Source organism: Triturus cristatus, chromosome 3_1 (genome assembly GCF_964204655.1).
Source record: "Triturus cristatus chromosome 3_1, aTriCri1.1, whole genome shotgun sequence".
NCBI lineage: Eukaryota > Metazoa > Chordata > Amphibia > Caudata > Salamandridae > Triturus > Triturus cristatus.
In genome coordinates, this window is record NC_140583.1 from 916,223,970 (window position 1) to 916,238,937 (window position 14,968).

The 14,968-nt window shown below is 44.1% G+C and overlaps 1 protein-coding gene across 1 annotated transcript in view; it reads left to right on the forward strand.

The window, feature by feature from the left end:
• CD302 (CD302 molecule) overlaps positions 1-14,968 on the forward strand; it is a 237,817-nt gene that overhangs the window by 25,134 nt on the left and 197,715 nt on the right. The gene's annotated exons all lie outside the window — the stretch shown is intronic.

Below are 14,968 nucleotides of genomic sequence, written 5' to 3' on the forward strand. Positions count from 1 at the left end.
TCCTTGCCCCCAGTTCTTTAGAGCCCGTTTAAAATGCTCTACTTGTTTAATCCTCCTAAGATTTCTTGCTCCAAATATTGTTTTTATATGACTGTTACCTGCACACTATTGTTTGTTCCAACTTACTGTTTTGTTGTTATGTAAAGCGCTCTGATATCCGCAAGGATCTTGTTCGCGCTATATAAGACTTTCAAAATAAAATAAAATAAATAAATTGCTCTTGGAACATCTCCTTGTTCGGATCATCCACACATTCCAAGAGGCCCACAAAATGGATGTTGTTGTGTATTGTGCTTAACTGCACATCTTCTAGCTCATAACTGAAGATTTTTAATGTCGGCCCTCATGCTTTGTATTTGAGATTGTGTGTGCCTGAGCATGGGGCGCATCAAGGTGACGGCTGATTCCGTCTCATTGACTCTCTTTTCCAGTTTTTGATGGTCCTGATGAAGCAAATTCATCACTATTGAAAATGTATCTATGTTGGCCTCTGAATACGTTTTGATATTAAGAATTGTCTGTAACACTTTTCTGAACTGCCTTGAATGTTTTGCTAGTACGTTTCGAGTTGGGTCACCCCCCCACCCCCCCTTTCTTTAGAGGATGTTGTCAGATAATCCATGATGTCTTAGGTGGGGGAGGGGGTCTTGTCACCATAAGCTCAACAATTCCACATGGCACTCTTCACAGGCCTCAATTGGTCCTCCCCACTTCGACAAAGCAGTCTTTGTCCACGTGTCTTGAGCCACCTGCGGTGGCCCACATCACCACACGCATATATCAAAGGCCCGGGTCGTGTTGCTCTCTCTGGGTTGTTCTCACAGTGTCCTCAGATTGGAGGAGCACCAATTCATCTCCCATTTTGGTGGTAGAGCCGCTAGCTGTGAGGGCCTGGTAGCACTCGAGCTCTCCTGCCCCGGGTCGGCCAACTAGGCCTTCTCTGCCCCAGGCGGCATGGCCAGCTCTCCCCAGGTGGCTGGAGCCACATCCCTGTCCAGTCCACCTTCATTCGGTCTCACCTCCATGCAGCCGCAAAGACCCACCTTTAAGCTCAAATCGGCGATGCCTGGTGGTGACTCCCCCTCCCAGACAGTCTGGGCCTTCAATGCCACTCACGCCTGGCAGTGGAGGATCCTAGAACTCCAACTAGGGCTCGTGAGTCAGGGACCAGCAGGCCTGGCACAATCTAATGGCAGGGTGGCCTGTTTGGGCGGGTGCCCGGCAGTCCACAATGCTGCTCAATACTGATGGCCAGATGGTTGGGATAGCTACTATCAGCTCAGTTCCCACAGCACCTCACTGATGACTGCGATCAAGCTGCTGGCTTTTCCGCTACTCCCTTCACCTGCTCCCACCACCATGCGATTGTGTAGATCTGCTTGTCGAGTTTACTTCTATTGTGGAGCAGCATCACCCTCTTTTGTATTTGCAGCCCACAGCATGACCACACACTACCACAAGGCTTCCATGGCACGCTTAGCAGTATTGCTCCCGCCGGACCTCTTATGTCGGGCTCTGACAGGACCAGCCTGTCCCTCTCATCCCCAGTGGTAGATTGTCAGCCAAAGTCGGCCAGGCTTACTGGGGAGTGCAGCTTGTTGGGAGCTTGGGGTCGATGAGCGGGATTGCCCCAGGGTAGTAAAGGATTTAACTGCGGCTTCTAGCGTAGCTCAGAGAAGGTCGACCCTTGCGACCTCCATCTTGGTCATGCCCCCCTTCTTTATAGCTCTCTTATAGCCATTGTAGTAGTTGTGGCTTGGAATCAGGAGCCCTGCTTCCCTGCTCCCTTGGCACAATAGGTCTGTTTTTCGTAAAGTGGGTTTACACTGGAGTATTTTATGATTAGGAATATTATTAGTTAGATCAGAACTACGGGCCCTGCAGAGTCCATAGGAATGTTTTTCTTCCCTTATTTCCTTTGGGGGTGGGACGAGCTGGATGAAGGGACATGGGCGCCATTGACAGTACCCTAAGAATTGCTATGTCTGGCATGCCTGTTTTTTGGGGGGAAAGCTCGGATTCAAACATCTTCAGTAGTGCCACACTCTATCAAGGACGGTGTGGAGTTGAAGAGAGCTGGGAAAAAGTGGAGTGAAGAAACAACGTAACTGGGCACACAAGACAGGGGGTTAAAAGCAGGGAAAAGAGACAGGTTATCACACGTTTGGGTTCCAAATGTGAGGAATGGTTCTTACCTCTAAGCTGCTCTGGCCCCTGAGTTTGGTCCAAGTCTGGGAAGCGTATGGCCTTAAAGGAGACAAACATCCTACAACAAAGTACTAGCCTACCGTCTTATAGAGGGTAAGGTAATATGCCTAGCTCACAGTCCATGCACTTGTTGGAGTCAGAAATATGGCACATCTTTCAGGATTGACTATTTTTTGTGTCCAAAATCCTGACAATATTAGAGGCTGAAATAACACCGACAGTATTCACTGTTCATACTCCAATAGTCCTAAATATTAGAGCAGGTTCAGCACTTGGCAAGTCTCAACAGAGATCCTAGTAATATTAATTTTATTGATATTTAATAATGTTAATATCACTGTAACAGTTTGAGTCAACAAAATTGTGGATTCAAACAGAATGTAAGAGTATTCTACCATAGAAAGCTATGCATTAAAAAAGTAACTGCTAGTATTGGGAGTGGTTTGAACTACATAAATGCTATTAAAATTAGCAAAATAGGTAAGAAACTAGCTTGGCAGGCCGGTAGTAAGGTTACTCAAAACGAAATGTGTTGATGAAGACTCAAAATCTGCTCATGTAGTGAGTGGGCCTGAAGAGGTTTCGAAATCCTCTACAAAGTTTCTATACAGGATTATTTAAAGAAACGATGATCACGTAATCTGAGACTATTGTAAGCGGCTCTAGACCACCAATATTAAGCTAATAGTCTGAGCATCCCTGTATGCTATACTGAAGTTGCTTATGCCATTACGCCATTAAAACACTGCTAGCAGTAAAGACACCCACCTTGATGGGCAATGACTTATAAATAATTTAGTGAGGTATCCACAGGTGACTACTAGCCCTCATTCTGTGCTTTGCACTATATGTTTCTCAAGCCTAGTAACAATCCTTTAAAATGCAGTCTATAGAGGCGTATTGCACATCTCAACTCGCATTACAATTTTTTAATGAAAATCTTCTCAACACTTGTCTTAGTGGTGAGGTGTCTGGCAGTAACAGACCAAATGGAATTTATGTTAGCGATTTTCTTCTTGCGAATATCAGTATCAATAGTGTTCATCAACATTTTCAAATTAACATGGGTTTCTTGATTGCATATGCAGGACTCAGCAGCGCATTACTTTGCTATTCCATCCACATAATGGTTTCCGGCAGTCCCAAAATTCCATCCACTCCTGTGTGCGGCACATTTTACAACAGCTACTTCTCTAGGCAGTTGCAATGCTTCTATCAGGTTTATGACATATTTCCTGTTTCTTATGGGGGAACCAGAGAAAGTCAAGAAACCCCTCTGTGACCACAACTGCTCAAAACGATGAACCACGACAAAATCATATTGACTATCTCTGTAAATTGTGATGCTCAAGCGTTTGAAAACGCAACATGTTCTGTTAAGAGCAATCGCTCAAGCCACCTGCGTGGAAGTTGCATTGCACATGTAGGAGGCTTCCACGAACCTAAGGTACACACAGTGTAAGCTGAATTCTGTTTCTATCTCTTAAACAAGAGCCGTCCTCAAAGTAAGTAAAATCAGGCTCTTCCAATGGGACGTCTCGATTGTCAGGTCTTGGATTGGTGCACAATTCAGTAACATCTAATCTGTCATGGTGGCCTCATCATCATTCTCTGGAAGTGGCAAGAGTGTAGCAGAATTAATTATGCTGCATCTTTTCAATTAATTTTATTATTATTATTATTATTATTATTATTATTATTATTATTATTATTATTATTATTGGGATTTGTAAAGCGCATGACTGCCCTAGGGCTTCCCAGTGCTGCGCAGTCAGGTACTGAGTATGGGCAGATCATGCCTTAAAGATATTGCATAAACAGTCAGGTCTTGATCTTTTTGCGGAACTGTAGTTCTCTATCTCTCAGTCTGTATTCCAGCGGTAGGGAGTTCCAGAGTTTGGGAGCTAGGTGGGAAAAAGATCTTCCTCCCCATTTTTCCCTCCTGACCTTTGTCTGTTTTAGACGTTCTTCAGTGCTAGATCGCAACTGCCTCTTTGGTATATAAGGAGAGACTAGCCTCCTGACGTTTTTTGGGCTTCTGTTATGCCGTGCTCTAGGGATAATGACCAGTACCTTGAATTTTATACTGGCCTCTACCGGAAGCCAGTGGAGTCTAAGTAGATGCTTTCTTACTGATTCCGGTACCGGGATGTCACACAGCAGTCTTGCAGCAGCGTTCTGGGCTACCTGCAGTTTCTGAGTAACATATTTAGGTGCCCCCAGGAACAGTGAGTTTCCATAGTCCAATCGTGAAGTGACCAGAGAGTGGATCACTGTTTTCATTAGTTGTATGGGAATTCTGTCTAAGATTTTTTACAGACTTCTGAGAAGTCTGAAGCAAGTTGCTGTGACCTTATTGGCCTGTGTAACCATAGAGAGATCCGTTTCTAACCAGAATCCCAGGTTTTTTTACTATTTCTGCAGGAATGGGTGGTTTACCTAGGCATGCAGGCCAGTCTATAATGGGCCTGGGTATTGCTTTATTTCCAAGGAGCAATAGCTCAGTTTTTTAGCCATTTAAGTTTGAGCAACTTGCCGTCATCCACTCTTTAACTTTTACCAAGCAGGAAGATAGTCTCATCATCCCTGCAGTTTTTTGGGTCCAGGAAAATAATCAACTGCATATCATCGGCATATGAAGTCATGGATATTTTGTATTCCAGTCCAATTTTGGCAAGCAGTTCAACATAGACATTAAAAAGTGTTGGACTCAATGACGAGCACTGTGGGACGCCATACTTCAGAGACATGGTTTTGGAAAGAATGGTATTTTCCTGTACTTGAAATGTCCGATCACTCAAAAATGATGTCAACCCTTTGAGCGCCGTGCCCCTGATTCCAATGACTGAGAGCCTTCTGCGTAATATACGACGAGCCACCATATCAAAAGCGGCGCTCAGATCCAATAAAAGCAATGCAGCTGGTTTTCCCTGGTCTAATGATTGTCTTAACTCCTCCACCACAATCAGCAGGGCAGTTTCCGTACTGTGTTGTGTTGTGCCCTGAAGCCAAATGATACATTTTCTACTGCCAAAGTTACGTGTTCATATTAAGTGAGTCTGCTGTATGTCATGTGCTGTGTTTGAGTATGGGTCAACACGATCTCAACCGAATGTGGAACCATCACAGTAAGTGAGTAGCCATAACAATGCCCTCACATTGTTGGATACTGACACCCACTGCAGCCACTGCCTCAAGGTATCCAGGAAGGTGTGCGGCCACTGAATCACGTGTGGCAGAAAAACAAGCTACTGAACCTTTTGCTTTCCCATGGGTCTGTTTCGAAACAGACAACATACACCCTTCACACTCATGACCGTATAATACAAAGTATTTTTCATAATCGGGCATTCCTAGGACTGATTCACTGTAGAGTTTCTCTCTGAGCACTAGGAAGGTGCTTGTGCATTTGTTGTCCCAAACACATTGTGTGCAAGCCTCTGTAAAGGCTATGCCACTAGGGAAACGTCTCTGTTTCTTCTCCTTTCTTGTCCAACAGTCCTTATACCTCTGTGGATCTTTCCACTCCCTAATGCATTCCCCCAAATCTTTGACATGCAATTTCAAGCCTGGTGTTCTCATCGTCTTTAGTGTGTCATTGGGGGACATTAGCATTCTGTAATTCTTTAATTTCTGACTTTTATTCAAATCCAACCCAAATTCGGTAGCCAATCATTTCAGTTTCTCATGCGCCTCACAAACATATCTTGAAAATTCGGAACTCAGATTTAGTCGGAGCAGAGTTTGGATTTAGGGGAGTAGTTCAAATCCTCCTAGCCTCAGTGGAACCCCTCCTCTGTTACCAATTTTGTTTGCAATTGAAATTTGCAACTGAGACTAGACATCAAATCAATACATTAAATAATGACAAGCACATTAAGCTCCACAAAAAAGTCATATAAGTAATAGGACTAAATATCATAAAGTTTCCTTAAAAGGAACAGTTAAGTAAATCAATTCTTCAATAAAGAGAGTACTCTACTCTAGCCAAAGCTGTCTCAGAAGGGGACAAAGCTATCTACTCTGCACTAGCCTAAATCACATAATTCTAACATTTGACACACTTGCACATAGTTTCCACAAAACCATCCAATACAGTTAAACCATAAATCTAGGGCTCATTACTTTCTTAGCATCCTTCACTATACAGAATCTCTAAGCGTCCTTCAAACTTATCTGCAACAAAAAAACATACTTTGGACTAGCCTGTTCTATGCAGGTGGACTGTTGCAATCAGTTAGAACATTCTACAGTTTGCATGTAAAGTAAAACATTTCACATTAGAAGGAAAGCAAAGACACCTCATATTTGTTAATTTGGGATTTAAGCTTCTCGTAGAAATAAAATACACGTGACATGAAATAAGATGACACCCAAAAATGAGTTATTTTATGTAGAGTCCTACATTAGCTATTGTCAATCTAAATGTGAATATTGCAAAATAGCATTTATGAGTTTACATGTAAATGTCGATAAAATGCAAAACATTCATACCAAGGCAAACCTTTTCAAGGAGCAAATCATTTTTGACACAAACCTATTTTTTAACTGAAGCTATGTTGTATTTAAATGATGGCAGCAATAAAGGACTAATCACCTGTTGAGAAGGCATTTGATCTTGTGAGCTGGGACTTACATAGAACATGGGCGCATTTTTGGGATCCTGGTCATGTCCTACCATCACTGAAAAAGTACAGGAAAAGATTTTAATGACCCATGGAATCGGGCAGGGGGGCTAGTCTATACACTGCTCTTAGAACTCGTCAGTGTCCCAGCTGGCAATCAGAATTAGGAGTGATAAAAGGCTGATTAGCTGCCTTCCTGGTGAGCCAAAGCAAAGCTTCGTGACGCCAAAATTATTCTCTAATTAGTTATTGGACCTGGTTAATATTGAGAAGGCACTGCGACTCATTTCACAGCTTTCAAATGTCGGAGAAGATAGTTTTAATTGAAATAAGATCAACTGCCTCTTATTTACTACTATACCAACTGAGCTCAGCCCCAAAACTAATGACACATCTTTTATCTAGCCTTTGTTGTGTCCTGCTGGACACAGTCTAGTGTTTTGCCAGCCCATCCCTCGAAGGCCGGCCCATACACCCATCCCACACTCATCCAACACAGGGGTCACCGGTAAAGTGACCCTGCCAATAAAGGAGCCCGAGTGCACGTGCTTAAGGCCAGTTCCAGTAAGCACCTACACCATGTCACTGTCTTCATTTATTAATTATGCGGGTCTAGGGCCCATGACACAACAGCCTTGAACAAGACTGATCTGGTTGAAGGCGTTTGGTGATTTTCTATTTTACATGATAAATTATAATTAAATACAGAATTGTTTACGACACACTGCCTGGAGTTCCGGCAAGTCTTCAGAATTTTATGTAACTTGTATAATGGTTTCCTGTGAACAAGGCAGAGCTATGCAGACAAAACGCATCATGGTGGAATATCTCCATAGCATTTGCGCCTGTTTATGTCTCGGCTGGCGTTGGAGCGCGCATGCGCCCCTCGCCTCGAGACTTATAGTGAACAAGTCAGTTTAAAGAAGGGGACTCGAAGCCCCGCCCCTCATTTTCATTGGGTAGCGTCAGCGTTTATGTTAAACGCTGGCTTCCCATTGGAAAGGAGGGTTTTAGGTTGCCTCCCTTTAGCTTTTTGGTGGACTGCCTCACCTTATTCACGACCGTCGTGAAGACTTATCTTACCTGCTTGTTTATTTAACAAGCAGATAAGAAAAGTCTTACAGCTGTGAAGCAGGCAAGGCGCACGGGGTCACGGGGAGGACAAGGCAATGGCGAGCGCTTGTTTTTTCTCCCCACCAGCAGTTCGCAGTGAGGCTCCCAAGCAGGAGGTGGGGAAAGCAGCGGTGGCAGCACGGAGTCTCTGGATCTTTTTAAGCTGCACATTCTCAAGGCGCTCTACGCTGCATTACCCTTACTTTCCCCTCCTCGTGTATGCGCAGTTACCTCATCGCGCTAAATATACCAACGTGCACCTTGTGTGTTGAAGATACCGCCGTGCACAACAGGGAGCTGAGAGTGGAGCGGCCTCTGGAGGAACAGGTAGTGACATTAAGGTCATGCTAATGTTTGCTCGGTTTATCTTCTTTTCGCACACACATGTATTATAATTTTGTTTCTCGTGTGCCTGAAAAGTGTAATGTGAGCAGAAATCGATGGTGCTTCCTGACTGCAAACAGAAAGGTGACGCCACTGCTATAAAAGTTTGTGATGCACACATTCCTGCCGGGCCTGCCTCTCCGGCTCCCTACTGTGTGGCTGGAGTAGGTTAGCAGTAGTAACTGGTTTTATTGTTATTTTGGGGATTTATGATTCTGGTACTTTCTTTTGAATTCGGAGCAAGACCCTTGTTTTTGAGCACACAGCTATACCTGGCACTGCTTGGGGCACATTACGTCACACTGGTTCCTTTCAGAGTTGTCAAACATCCAACCAGTGCCTTGGCTAAACCAAAGAAAGCAACACCCCGGGTGGAGAAGGGGGTGGGTCATTCACCACCTTAACTTGGACATTCCCCAGCTCCCTCTCATCCTACCCCACATGCTTCCATTCAAACCTCTTGTCGCATAACACTTCTTTTTAGTCACAATTTGGCGTCCACTGTTCACAACATTATCTCTTAAATGGACTCAAGAAGCGAGTGTACAGCTAAAAACATTTGCCTATTCGAGGCCTCACAGTGCAGACCAAATGACTCTCCCCAGACGCCACTGCCTCTGTGAGGCTGCTACACGCGCCACCTCCTCCCCGACAGGACCACTTATCACCTTTCGTCAGTCACAGCATTTCCGCAGAGCTCTCTGATAGCACAGCTGCCGGGCTTGGATCCTCTTGGTTTGCTGCTCCTACATGTAAGAGTCCCAGCTCAAGGCCTCTTTTCAAAAACTGGGAGTGATCGTGGGCTGGTGGGATACTTGCTAAACAGACGAGAAGCCCCAGTGCTGGCCATACAACGTAAACATGTCCTTTTGTCCCATCGCCATTGACGTGTTCACGTGAAGGCATAGAGACAAAACCAGATTATAATTTTTTTTTCCAGTTTTATATAGCGCAAACTCGACCCGAGTGCTTTACCTGAGCACCACTTAGTTACGTTACACAAGCACACATTCATTTTTGGTAGGGTGTTGAGCCGACACCAAGACTCAAACCTAATTCCCCAGTTCCAAAGTTGGCAGCTCTGGTCATTACACCACACCTTCCACCTCATAAGAACCCCCCTGGCAACTCCCTTCAAAGTGTAGCCGTTGTTTGCGCTGCTGTCTTGCTGTGGAGGGAGTTGCCCGCTGCAAAGAAGTACCAAACCCAGAGCAAACACTGGATTCCTTCTTGGGAAACCCTTAAAGGCCGTGCATACACAGTAAATCAGCCCTGCAAGCTGTCATGTCTTGTAGAGCAATGCAGGTGGATTTTTTGCTATGGAGAATTAATCATGGTGTGACTATGTCATGATACTGAACTTTAGTTTTCCAGCTTTTATGTTGCATTATTGTTCAGAACATATGTTGGGTGAAAGAAAGAAATACTCTTATTGCATAGTTAATTAAGCAAAAACATTGCATAAGAAGCTACAAATGTGCAAAGGACTCCTACATCATTTGTACATATGTTGGGTGTTTTGTTAGACTAAGCACAGCTCACTTCTAAGGGGTTGAAGTCTCACTCTTGGCCACACCAAATGCCTCCATCAACTCATATGTACTCTGTGGACATGCCATGCGTGGGGCCTTTGCCTGGTCCTGGCTTTTACTCAATTTGTACCGTGGGATTGTTTTTACTTATGTTTAGAAGGTTAGGACTCAAACTACCATCCCTAAAAGCACCGCACCTAGAATAGCTGGGAGTGTTTCAGGTGGCTGTGTGCATTTCACACACGTGGAGCACAGAGATGCAGCCTTGGACTGTGTAAACCACCACTGCTCGCCCTCATTCATTTTAAACCAGAGTTATGCTTTTTTTGTTCAAATGGTAAAGTGTGATATCTTCAACCCCCAAATTTTCACTCTGTTGCTTTTTGTTTTTGAGGACCACGTGTGTTTTTTCACACGCTTCAGGATGCTGTAGTCAGATCCGGTTTAGGATCATTGGCCCTCTATTTGTAAATGGTGTCATATGGCCTGCAGCCTAACAAGGAGTGTTCAAAGCTCGTTTATCCATTAAACAGCTTACATTTCTTCACTTTGCTTGCCTTTTCACCCATGGCAACATAAGAAAAATCACTTCCCAAAAGAGGTTTCAAATAACAAGATTTCATACTCTGCATTATTTTTGGAAAGTACTTTGCAGACAATTGCCAAATGTCATAATAGTAACTCCCAGTCTTTCCTGTTCTAATTTAGGAATACAAAGTATGCTGGGACTTGTAGGCCCATGCTTGCAATAGGAAATGTTTGAAACTACAGGTCTCAGAATGGTCAAAAAACAATTGGGACAACTAAAAATCAGCCTCATTACTAAGGCCAATTGAAAGATGTACTGCTTCTCTGTGCTCATTTTAATAGCATCATGCTGTTTGAGGCCATGTGATATCAAAAACTGGATATTCATAATCGCACTGAACCAGTTATAGCATCCATTGGCATTCTAAAATATCGAATTTATACACATTGTTTTCTTTGTCTGCATAGCTAAAACCGTATAAGGTCCCAAAGGCGTGACCGATTGCATTGCCCAAATGCTTTTTAAGATTGGCTTGTGTTTTCATATACAGGCTTGCACTAGTCGCCAAAACATTCCTTTTGTTCTCAGGACAAGACATAACATTTGGCATATGATTTTAATATTACACACCTTGTGTAGGTTTTGTTTGAGGGTAGGATATGCCTTGGTTGTGCAGGTGTGGTGCAGTGAACAATAGAGAGCAAACCCTCAGTGCCACTTGGTTGTGGCCATAGACTCTTGCGTTTGAGGTTTATGTGTGTTTTAGGTTCACATGGATAATTGAGAGATTTTATGTTTGACCCCACGGTGGCAATATAGCATGGTCATGTTTGGTGGATAACGTGACATTTTTTGTTTAAGTTGTCTTTTTCAAGAGATAACATCGGTAATCATTAGGAATGCCAATGAAGATTTTTGGTGATGGAATAGGTAATGTTAGAAGATTGGAAATGTCATTTTTAACGCTTTTTTAAATATACATGGGGCTCCTTAAACCATTTTGATAAGGTGCGCTATATTACTTTTTTTAAATTACAATATAAGGTAAAGTGTTTGTCAACAGAAGTAGCGACTTTAGAGGCAGGCGGCTGGTTACTGGATTTAACCAAACATTAGATAAGGCCATCTTTGGTAACTTTTTAGTATAACAATGAGGAGTTAACATTTTGGACAAGTAGTAAAAAAAACCCCTTTTTTTTTTTATTTTAAGTTATTACTGCATCTGACAAGCTGCAGGCGTTCGTGCTGGTGGTTTTGCTTGGATGAATTAACATTGGTTTTCTGTTTGGGTGGTTTAGGTTGTTTAGGTCTCGGCTGGCGAAAGCAGCGCCCATGCGCTGCTCTCGGCATCCGAGAGCTTCTTGAAATCAATACGGTCAAGGAAGGGGACTTAAAGCCCCGCCCCCTCTTCCCATTGGCTCGCGTCATAGCTTAGGCTAAATGCAGGCTTATCATTGTAAAGGAGGCTTCTTAGTCTCTCCTTGTTGCCGCCTTGTCTCCTTTTAGCCCCGCCCACCAGGATTTGATCTTTCACATGCGGCATGATATTGTCTCCTTTAACTGGTCCCTACACACTCTTTTCCACCACACTTGACGCCGGGCTCACAGTCTTGTTATTTAATTGTTTGGCTGTGCGGGCCGCTTTCACATTTGCATATGTTTATTTCAATATTTTGTAGCGCTGTCCGCTAACATTAGCGGCCGCGCTTGGTTATTTACTTTATTAGCCAACCCGCAAGTCGGGCTCCTACATAAGACGCTGCTTGTTCTCCGAAGAGGCGCTTCAACACTCCCAACCTAAGTCACACACCTGCTTCAACCCACTACTGCCAGCATTATCCCGAAGCAATGACTGGTACCAGGCGACTAGCGCCATCCACTGCAACTCCGAGAAAACTGATCAGTGTTAGCAGGGCATTAAAAATTCACCATTAATTAAACAGAAGTGCAGCCCGTCGACAAAAACTGAGGGGGTCCAATCCCCACAGGCTCTTGCGGCCAACCACAAGGAGCAGATCGACACAGTAGCGCCGCTGCCTCTCTCTGTCTGCTGCCGCTCCCAGGTGGGCCCCCTTTAGGTCAATTATGCATGACAGAAAGAAATGAAAGTGCGCCCCCTTACCCACAATTTCACTTTTACGAGGGTTGTGTGCTGCTCTCCTCCCCCACTCTGGGCCCCACAGTTCCTTGCTTTCCTCAGACGGCCTATTTCTCAGATGATTCCCCCATCAGCAGGACTGCATTAGCACAATTAGCGCCAGCCCACTGGCACCAATTAGCTGTCGATAGTGTGTGCAGTTATGAGCGGGAGGGGGAGAGGGCTCCTGCATCTCCAGGCCGCCTTCACACTCACTTAGATTAAGTGAAGTCTCCAGGTTGCAGTTGGTTGGACAGTTGTTGCAATCACCAATGTCTTCGACGTTGCTGCAAGCAATCTCCACACGCACTCTCTCTAATACCTCCTTATTGACTCAATGCCTTGTCCGTTCACTTAGACACAGGAGCGTCCCACCGAGGCGCACGGGAGGAAGCACTTTCAGGGAGCGGTCTTCCTCATTAGTCGGTGGAGGCCTTGAATTCTTTCATTTAGGTGTATGAATTAACTCCTGCCTGTGTGTGCTGTGACTACCTGTGTATTGCTTGCACCATTATAACTGCCTGCTCGTGGCTGGTCTCTAAATCCCTATGTATGATGTGATCACATGTGTGAGTGTGTTGTGTGGATGCTCTTCAATTTTCTGTGTTGGTCTACTCTGGGACTGACCAGTGTGTGTGTGTCTGTGTGTTTGTGTGACTGCTCTGCTCTGGTAGTACCAATGTGCTTTGTAGTGTAGTATTTATATAGCACTTATAGCGAGAATCCACCGTGTAGTGTGCGTGGTTGAGAGGGTGTTGTTCTTGTTTTGAGTGTATGTCACTGTATGTAGTTGTGCCCTTAAATCAGTTTGGTTGTTCAATGACTGTCTGAGGACCTATGTTTGGCTGCTCAGTCAATGCTTTAATGTATCTTGCCCGTGACTGTCGGTGTCTATCTACATATTGATTGCCAAGATGTGTTTCCATTTTGAATAACTTCACACATAACTTTTCTTTCGCTGCTAGTGTGTGTCAGGCATGCACACTTTCACTCACTAGGTTTGTGCTAGAAATGACTTGCTTTGGCCTTGTAGCTCTACTGTGTTCAGGAGAAGGTGGTATACAGGAAGCCTGCTGCAAAGCTCACAGACATTTACTGTAAGCACTCCTGCATAGGAAAGTCCCAAGTATGGGTTTATACAAATTGTTCCCTATAGGAGCTGCTGGCTTTGTAAGCTGCCTACTCTGCCACTGACTACCTCCCCGCCCCCCTTCATCAGCCCAGCTCTGCTTGTAGCGCAAGAGGGTTGGAAAGAAGAAATGTAAATAGGCTCTTACATTCACTGGGCACAAGCAAGCTCCTACATCAACAAAATCCTGCTTGCCAAGGAAGCAAGCAGGGAAAGGAATGGGGTGTACAATTTGAAGGCATGTCTCACGATATTGACCCAGAGCCCACAGCTTCTGGGTTTCCTGACACTCACAAGATAGAGAAAAATCATAGAGATGCTGGCAGTAACAAAGGCTAGTCCCGAATCCCAGGTACCTGCCAAAACAATTTAAGGCTAAGTTCTGTCCGAAACAAGCCTGGAGAATGTCAAATCAAACATCTGCATAACGACTCTGCTGTGTAGGAATGAGAAGGCATCCCCTTTAAGTTGAACCTGTGATGCCTGCCACCTGCAACACTCATAGATACGATTCAGGATACCACCAGTGGAATGTCAGACCTTGTTAAAAACATTGAACTGAAAACTTCATACTAACCGGCTATCCTAAGGAAAAGCAAAAATTTGTTAAATAGGAGGTTGAATGGAAAGGGCTTGGGGCAAAGGGAGTATAAAGATTCTTTGACACTGTATTCTACTGAAGCAAACACTTCTTTCAGCTGGAAGGGAGAAGAGAGGCCCAACTTGGGATTATAGAGTTTGTTAGTATCAAATAAAGTTTAAGAGGACTTCCTGTAAATGGTTAAGTTTAAGTTAAAGATATTTTCTTTGCTATACAATACCATTAGCAATGCAAATGGCTTTAACTTAATCAAAGGCGCGACCTATTGCATTTTCAATGCTTGTTTTAAGCAAGAGAACAGGAGGTGAAGGTTTTGCACAGAGCAAGCTGGGCAGCTTGCCCAGAGCAGGTTGTTCACTAGCCCAGCCAAAAAATCAGAAAAACATGAACAAGAACAAAGCTAAAGCAATAGTGTGGACTAACTGAGTGTTGAGATTCCACCCACTCTACCAGGTTTGTCACAGCGCTCTATTGACAGCCACCATAGGAACTACCTACTCAGTTGGCTTTTAGAGAGTCGCGTTCCTTTATATAATTTCTAAAACGCAAGAAATAACACAAACGTGTAAAAATAAGACAAAATCATTGAAAAGAATGGATAAGAGCCGCCGGGTGGGGGGGGGGGGTGATTTCAACAGAAAACAACGAAGGGAAGTTAATTATTTATTGAATTTTCCCTCGTGGTTGTCTGTCAAACTCTCCACCCTCCC